Raw genomic sequence first — 9,680 nt, forward strand, 5'->3', positions numbered from 1 at the left:
AGACGTAATGGGACACAAATCTTCCAAAAAGTTCAACTTTTGTCTCATCAGTCCACAGAGTAATTTCCAAAAGTCTTGGGGATCATCAAGATATTTTCTGGCAAAACTGAGACGAGCCTTTATGTTCTTTTTGCTCAGCAGTGGTTTTCGTCTTGGAACTCTGCCATGCAGACCATTTTTGCCCAGTCTCTTTCTTATGGTCGAGTCATGAACACTGACCTTAACTGAGGCAAGTGAGGCCTGCAGTTCTTTGGATGTTGTTGTGGGGTCTTTTGTGACCTCTTGGATGAGTCGTCGCTGTGCTCTTTGGGTAATTTTGGTCGGCCGGCCACTCCTGGGAAGGTTCTCCACTGTACCATGTTTTTGCCATTTGTGAATAATGGCTCTCACTGTGGTTCGCTGGAGTCACACTTATTCACACCACTGTATGTGGGGGCATGTTAGAACAAGCCGTTTTAGGTGGGCGGGGACGAGGCTTAACTTTTAGAAAGAATATCTCTGGGTTTGAGACTTTAGTCTTTGCAACTTTACATATCTTCTTTATGCATCAAGAGCTTGTAACACTCCAAAGAGAAAGGAAAATTTGAAATCGCATCATATGACCCCTTAAAGAGAAAATACTCATCAGTGGTGTTGACTGAGTTTGTCACATGGTTTGTCTTTAAGCATATTTAAAACGCCGATAGAACTGTAAACAATGCTAAAAATTATTTGATTTTCATCACTGTTGTCTTTAAATACTTTGTTGAATTTAGATGTTTTATGATCATGTTTTGTGTTCTGTGACATTTTAGACCTCAGTCCAGTGATCCATCAAACATATGGATTTGTGCTTTAAATTTGATCTTTATCTTTAATAATGGATTCACAGCTAAACTGATCTGAGAGAGTGAAGAGTGTGTCATTGTTCTCTACAGGTTGTGTGATTGTGGGGTCACAGATGAAGGTTGTGCTGCTCTGTCTTCAGCTCTGCGATCAAACCCCTCACACCTGAGAAAACTTAATCTGTCATGGAATAAACTAGGAGATTCAGTAAAGCTGCTTTCTGATGTACTACAGAATCCTCACTGTAAACTAGAGATACTATGGTAAGATCTTATTTGATTCACACATGAAGCACATTGTAAAGTATATTTGAAGTGTTCAGCCTCTTTCTGCTGCTGTGAGTTCAACTGACTGAGCTGTAACACCCCTGTTGAAAAAAATCAGCATGTACTGGTTAGGTATGTTTTTAAGCATGGCTGCTGGTTTGAGCTGGTTTAAGCTGGTCCTTAGCTGGTCATGGTTTGGATATGAGCTGCTCTTTACAAATGATCACTTACTGATTACTTATAAATGATTTATTCCATTACTGATGTTAGTAAGATAACCTATCCGAATATACATGTCAGGTAGTCAGTTCTGTCTACTTTTTTGGATTACTTCTATATTAATTTTGGCATGACTTGTTTATCACTGTTAAGGCCCATAACCAAAATGATAAAGGTTGTTCAATATTTAAAACAAACAATGGGTATAACCCAAACATATAAATAAATCACAGACATTCCAGTTCAGCTCATTTCAAGGGTTCTGTCAGTGGACACTCATGCAACAAAATCAATGACGTACAGCTTAGTCAACAAGACAGAGGAAAGTTAGCAACAGAAGAGCATAAAAAACTAAGTGAAACGCAGACCAGATCTTCAGGATTACTAGTAACTTCCAGGCAGGTCTTTGGGAAGATGATCGGAGCAACACTCTGCAGAACAGTGGACCTTCACATGTGGTGTAAAACACACACAAAGATGCATATCACTATCATTATCAACGCCATACATGTTAGAACAAAATATCTTATATTTAAATAGGTTAAATTTAGATGTTTTTTATGACCATGTTTTGAGAGAGTGAAGAGTGTGTCATTGTTCTCTACAGGTTGAGTGATTGTGGCGTCACAGATAAAGTTTGTGCTGCTCTGACTTCAGCTCTGAGATCAAACCCCTCACACCTGAGAGAACTGAATCTATCTGTGAATAAACTAAGAGATTCAGTGAAGCTGCTTTCTGATGTACTACAGAATCCTCACTGTAAACTGGAGAAACTGTGGTAAGATCATATTTGACTCTCACACGTGCTATATAGTGAATAGTGTGATCAATTAAAACAGATTTTGCATAGGACAGGCATTTTGCATAATATACAGATGTAGTGCATATAAGAAATATAATTTATCTTGCTTGAATAAGACTTTGGATGTTTTGTGATCATGTATTGTGTTTTGTGACATTTTTTACCTCAGTCAATGATTCATCAAATATACTGATTTGTGCTTTAAGTTTGTTCTTTATCTTTAATAATGGATTCACAGCTAAACTGATCTGATCTTAGAGAGTGAAGAGTGTGTCATTGTTCTCTACAGGTTGAGTAAGTGTGGCATCACAGATGAAGGTTGTGATGCTCTCACTTCAGCTCTGAGATCAAACCCCTCACACCTGAGACACCTGGATCTGTCTGAGAATAAACTAGGGGATTCAGGAGTGAAGTTACTCTCGTATCTGAAGGATGATCCAAATTATAAACTGGAAACATTATACTATTGTGAGTGTTTGTTTATTTAAAGTTTTTAAAATGACCCAAGTTCAGTAACAGACCTCCTGTGTGTGTGATTGGAGAGTGATTGGATTGGCGTTTTGTTTATGCACGTTTTGATGTGTACTGCTTATACAAATTTAGCAAATACATTCCTCATAAGCTTTCCATTGAAAAACGGTGATCTGTTGTCGATGCTTGAGGCTTAGACCTTTATAATGATATATAGTTTGTAAAGGTGAATTTTGTCCTGTTTCATTTAATCTATTCGTAAACATTGACACTTGCAAACAAAGAGCGTTCAGTGCGTCAGCGTCCAGGTGTGGGTTAACAGGTTAAACTGTTTAATTATCTGATGTGACTGATTTATGAATATATATGAATATTTTCATCTCTTACAATGTCTGAAACTGATAGTAGTTGTTGATAATTTACTGTTATTAATCTATGATCAGTTATTCATTCATATCTCTGGCTGTAATATGAATATACTAATATCTCTGGCTGTGTTTTTCTGAAATGGATCTGCTTGATGTGATGTGACAGCAGTAATGTCTCATACTCATACTCATACTCATACTCATACTCATACTCACTGTCTGTGTGTTTTATTGTAGACTCTCAGTATTGACACTTCAGTCCAGTTTCCTCAGGATCAGATGATGGTGAATAAGGAGCCGCTACAGAGACATCACAGTCACACAATCAGCAGACACAAAACACACAGACACACACAACAACACACTCTCCTCGTTGTTTTTTATAATACACAACACCACCCCCTCCTATAATAACCAACTAAAAAAATGAGTGCTGAATATTAATGACTAAAACATGAAGAGAATTAGCTCACCATTGCAACAGTGTATGGTTTATCAGTGCTCCTCAAGCCATCTCAGATATTTTTCATAAGGATAATGTATATTTATAATGCAGTGCTAATTGACATAGCCTTTATCACTGTATAGAATACTGTTAAAATAATATAATTCATTCTAATTCTGTGATAGAAACCACATCAGTTCACAGAAGGAGGCTATTTCAAACACTCGATTGATGCTATAACTTGAGTTTGGATGTTATTTTTAATAATGTTATTATTCTCATATTTTGTTTTACTTTAATGCTGTACTATATACAATAGTGATGGGAGAAACAGATACTGCTTTCACTCAAGATTAACTTTATGTTGATGCAGATATGAGAAGCGTGTCATCTGAAGGTTTAGAGCCAGTCACTGTTCTCCACTGGTTATTTATTATATCTTTCCCAGTATTTTCGGTATAATAGGTTAGGCTACATTTACTGTTTTCTGAAAAAATTAACAATCTGAGCCCATTGTCAGATATTTGTTCTTGTTTTAATTATAAATTCAATTTATTGTGGTCAATTTCACATAAAAAAATCTAATTATTATCAAATTCTTCCTTAAATTTTCTTTACTCTTCAAAAGGTCTTTAAAAGTCTTAAATTGACTTTCATAAAATCTGCAGACACCCTGTATATAATGGGACAATTATTTAGTAGAGAAATTGGGAATGAATAAATTTCATTTGTAAGAATGTAGATAATGTAAACTTGTAAATATAAATAACTTTGAAACAGTTTTAGCTGAACTGTGTTCTTGTAAATATGTACAGTACACAGCATAAATGAGTACATCCCCTCTGTACATAAGGGTAGTATTTACATTTCTGATCATATGATTACAATTCCTGAGAATAACAAATGTATGTATATGATGATAAATAACAGAGACTTAGAAGCCCCTTACAGCTCTCTCTATTATTATTAGTCACCATTCCTTTCCTTTATTTTCAGAGAAATGCATGTAGCCTCCTCCCTTTTCTATAACTTTTATTCCTAGCCTTATTCCTTTTTCTCTTTGTTCAAGGTTACATTACATATCGGGTGAAGTCAGCAAAAGTGGGACACTTTTTTTTTTTTTGGTAAACTGTATATTAAACACAATATATATATATATATATAAACAATATTTATGATTTAAACTCTCAACGTCTCTTCTCTGTTGTGTGTTTCCCTTTTTCTGTTTTCTCTTTTTAAAGTTTTTTTTTTTTTTTTACATAGAATATTATGGAAGTAAAATAATGACAAATGTCTTTTGAGACAAAAAAAGCACATTGAATTGCACTAACTGAAGAAAAATGGATTGCATTTTCAGGGCTGGCATCTTTAGGGGCTGAAATCCAACATAGTTGTATATTTAAGCTGTGAATATATCAATTCAAAACATGTCACACATTTTCATGTTTAAAAATTCAATTCACCTGTATGTATTCACCTTCTAGAGTTCACATCTGAAATATTCAATCTGTTTAAAAATATGATGTATAATATTCGACAGGCAGTTTTCCGTCCATTTTATTTCACTTTACAAATTCACTTCCACAAATTCAGTGGTTCAAATTCGCTAGAAAATTTGGCATTGCACATCCAGGACCCGCAGGAATAGCAGTAGAGCACCGATGCATGATCTCCAGCTGCTGTCAGTCACTCACCTGCAGCTTTCATGGGCAGCCTAGAATATCATGCACTTACAACAAAATAAACTTCTTTATTGAATAATAATAATAATAATAAAAACCTCTTTGTTCTCTTTCTCTGTATCGTTGTTTCTACACTGGTGATTTTCTCAACTAACTTTATTTATAACAAACAAGGCCATAATCATGTCTAGAACATTACATTGTTTTGAGGAAAATATTAAGACCAGAACACTATATGGTAATGGTAAAGGAGCTAAATAAGATTTTTTTGTGAAGTAATCAATCTGTACTGCAAATAATATTTTTAGCTATTTTAAAATATGCACCCATTATATTTTAGTTGTATTTCTAATATCTTGAAAGCACAAGACAGAAAAATGCTATTGTTGTCACAATAATTACGAATTACATGAATCACGTACAACTTTCAATTCAAAACAGCGGAATTTGATAAAAAAAAAAATTAAATTAAATAAAAAGTCGAATAGTTTGCATCACTGGATAATACAGTCGAGCCGACTGTTGCTAGAGTAAGTAATTCTTACATTCAACATTAACAGAAAGTCAAAAGGGGGATCCCACACATGTGAAAAGCATTGGGTAATATTGAATATTGACCTATTGTGCGTACCGTTGGTGCTCCCTCTAACAGGGTATAATCGTTACATTTGGGGTAAAAAAAAAAAAAAAAAAAAAAGAAGACAGCATTCACACAGGCACGACCTGATTGGCAGCTGCCTTTAGCTGAACCTTTACGGATTACCTCCACAGGTGAGTGACGTCACCTCCCATACAAACACGCCCCATAGTGGCTTGACCATTGTTTTAGTACCAGCTGATGGGCATGCAGCCATAAGAGAATAATGGTATTAAAGATGGGGTCACAAAATAGATCATATACCTTTGGCCCTCACAATTAACATTGAAGAATTACCATCTACAGTCAGCAACAACAATGCTATCAGTGGTAATGTGAGTACTAAATTAGACTGGTCAGCTCTTTCTGAAGAGGATCTTTTGGCTTATGATGCTAATACAGACCATTATCTAAGTAATGTTTATCTGCCCAGAGAAGCTATTATGTGGTAAGGATGTCAACTGTCAGATTGAGGAGCACAAGAGTAATCTTGTGTCATGTATGAATGATGTTGTGTGCTGCTCTGTTGGCAGGGTGGGTAAACTTCTTCAAAAACACAGGAGAAACAGGGCCTATAATATTAGACCAGGATGGAATGAGCAGTTAGCACCATATCACACTGAAGCTCGGGGAAGCTTACAAGCTTTGGGCCCTGGCTGGGAGACCGAGGCAGGGCCCTGAGCTTGAGAAATAAAAAGCTTGCCAATGCCAGATATAAGTATGCTGTTTGTTTTATATCTAGAAATGAGCAAGCCATAAGGGCTGTACTCTATGGCCAGTAAAAATGATGAGCAAAAATATTAGTGACTTTTGGAAGGAGGTGAGGTCCCTCAATAACTGTAAAATCTTCCTTCCTTTGTACTGTTGAAGGAGTCTCCGGAAGAAGATAATGTTGTGAAAATATGGAAGACAGTTAGCACTATAGCTCCCTCTTTAATTGTTTTAAAACATGATCCACATGATGGAGGACTCGCTATCGTAATGAATCAATACAGTATTCTGGACACATGAGGTATTTGGTGCCATATGGAATATTATCCTAAAGAAATAAAAGCCTGTAGGTATGGATTCAATACTGCAGAGCATCCTGAAAAATGCCAGTCTTAGCTTGCTTCCCTTTTAGCAATCAACTTAACTGGTTTGTTGAATCCATGGGCATACTGCTTCAGATTCCAAATGTCGATCTATTCTGCTTGTCAGGTTATTATAGGACCAACACTGGAAAAGTTGGCACTGCCTGGCTAATTAGACCACCTTATAGAATTGTCCAGTATTTCATCCAAGGTGAATGTGAAAGAATCCTCCTCGGATCCACGAGTGAGGGTGGGTACATCTCTTTCCCTGGATAATCACTTTGGAGTTTAAGCCAAACCCTGGGAAAGACTGTGTAATGTATGCTCTCAGGGGAATAGTAGAATCTTGTAAAATTCTAGTCATAGAAATTTCGAGATACTGATTCTCATGTGTTGTTATTTGATGCCCTCCAAAGCATTTGCATCGAGTGAATCACAAACAGCTTTGTTTAATTAATCGAAAGCAAAGGGGAAGTACCCTGGGTATAATGTTGAGGGTTCTTTTGCCTATTGGTATGCCCACAAGCAGATGCATATCAAATGGGGGGGGGGGGGTAGCATATCTGCCCCCTTTAGAGTGCCCATGGTGTTAGGCAGTGGAGGAATCTTGTCCCCCCCTTCTTATTTCTTTATATCTGGATTACTGGGTCAAGGAGACTTAAGGTTCGGAACACTGCCTGTTTTGATTGGTGGCACGCTGGTGAATCATCTTATGTATGCAGATTGACCCTTGTACTTTTATTCCGAGTAGTGTTTTTGGGCAGGCAGGAGCTTCTATACACTATAGGGCTCTTATTATGTGGGTGGAAGATTTGAATATAAAATTTGATGTACACTAATCATTTGTTCTGTTTTAATATGCAGAACGAAACAGGATAAATTGCTTAATTTGCCTGTGTTCACACTGCAGCGGCATACTGTCTTGCGGTCTTGCAAAACGATTTTCAATACCTTGGTCATTGTATTGCAGATGATATGACTGATGTGTGATGCCATATTACAGAACAGTGTTATTAATCATTATATGCACATGCCAAACCCATAGCAGTTAGTCTGTGTGGTTTACTGTGGCTGCTGTTCAAAGCTTACTGTACCCACTCTCTACATCCCATCTGTGTCTTCTTACAAAAAATCTACATGCAGAAGTACCTACAATGGATGCAATGAGATTTTACTCAAGTTTCCCAGAGGAGGGGAGTGCTAGTCAGATGTTTGTATCTGTAGGAGTAACCACACTGAAAGCACTTTTAAGAAATTTGATGTTTAAATTTATGCAACGTCTGGATGGAGTCTACTAACAGTATCATGGTAGCACTCTCAAATCCCTTAGTGAGCTGCTACAGGTACACATCAGACTGAGAGAGAGTGCATTGGCTGAAATGTCTGTATGTATTTAGTTATTGTATTTGCTTTTTCTTACTGTTTGTTTGTTTGTTTTGTTTGTTTTTTATCTGTCCTGTCTTGCGTGGCTTTTGGACATGAGTCTGGCAAATAAACTGAATTGATATAGTCCGCCCCTCACATTGATTGACAGCTTTCCGTGTAGACATCGGAAATTCAAAGGCAAGAGGAATTGCAATTCCATTTGAGTTTTGGCAGGTTACATGCACGATGCAGAGAGAGTAAAAAAGCAAATGTGGTCATTAATATTGCTATTTAAATATGACAGGCTCTGTGCGTTCACCAAAGCGAAAATGCAAACGTTAATGCAAGATTTGCAATCGCATTTGGATTATGTCACAATTTATGCGCCCACATGTGGAAAACGCAATTGAAAAAATACAATTTGCAATTCTTTTTGAAAAAAGTCCTGAATATTCTTCCACACAGGTGTAAACAGGCCATTCCTCCGCACCTTTAGAGGTCGCGCTCTGACACGGAAGAGACGCTCGAGCGAAAGCAACGTCAACTTCCGCTGAAGCTTCGCAGCGTAGCGTGTATTTGTCAGCAGTCTAGAATGTGTGGTGTTTCTAGCGATTGAAATGGATGTGGTTCTGTATGTTGCAGCCGCAGTTCTTCTGCTCTTTCTCATAGTGTTTGCTGTGAAACTCCGTGGACGCACCGAAGGTAAGATAACCCCCTAATGCGGGATGTTCCCCGCTGCAGGGGGCCTTTCCTGAAATCAAAAGTTTACAGACCCGATGACACATGCTAAAGAAATAATGTGTTTTTTACATGCTAAAAGAAAGTAATGTGTTTATATAGTTCCACACTAATTAAATTAAATTACAATATTTTCTAAAAATGTTGGCTGCATTGAATAGATTTTTTTTGCCAACCACTTTTCGAGATGTTACTTTTTAAAACCGAATTCAAATTTAATTGAATATCACTTTTTGTAATAAATATCATTCCAGAGCAATATAACTTTTAGTAACTTTACTGTGGGCTGGGGGATTGATGAGAAATGTAGAGAAAAACAATAAATAAAATATATAATAATAAAATAAATAAATAAAAATGTTAAAAAATAAACACATAAACAAAAATATAATTATTTACTTAAAATTAACAATAATATTAAGCTACCTAAATAATTAATTAAAAAGATATAGAGTAAACAATAAAAAAGTGATTAAAGAAATATTAAAGAAATAATACATATAGTGGTACAGCGCTATACTATAATGAGTATAAAAAAAGAGAATTTTTTCATGATATATAGTTTACCTATTTAAATTTGTCTAAATTGTGTCTTTAAATGTGAAAATATATAACTGCCTTTTAAATATTAGTGGTCCCTCACACAGAATGATTATATCTGGGGGGTTTGTGGCATCTAAAAGAGTAAAAACCCCTGTTCACAGACAGATCTCTTCTGTTGGTTTATTCCAGCAGCTGACCCGTGAGGAGCATCAGAATGTGTGGTGGTTCTGAGCACGACCCGTCCAC

The 9,680-nt window shown here is 36.4% G+C and overlaps 1 long non-coding RNA gene across 1 annotated transcript; it reads left to right on the top strand.

Moving 5' to 3' along the window:
• The first annotated feature begins 781 nt into the window (after positions 1 to 781).
• LOC109056707 lies at positions 782 to 3,283 on the top strand. The gene is made up of 4 exons (XR_006158417.1): positions 782 to 1,088; positions 1,918 to 2,088; positions 2,402 to 2,580; positions 3,189 to 3,283. It is a non-coding gene; the product is annotated as an uncharacterized LOC109056707 (long non-coding RNA).
• The last annotated feature ends 6,397 nt before the right edge of the window (positions 3,284 to 9,680 follow it).

Source organism: Cyprinus carpio, chromosome A5, assembly GCF_018340385.1.
Source record: "Cyprinus carpio isolate SPL01 chromosome A5, ASM1834038v1, whole genome shotgun sequence".
In the NCBI taxonomy this organism is placed as follows: domain Eukaryota; kingdom Metazoa; phylum Chordata; class Actinopteri; order Cypriniformes; family Cyprinidae; genus Cyprinus; species Cyprinus carpio.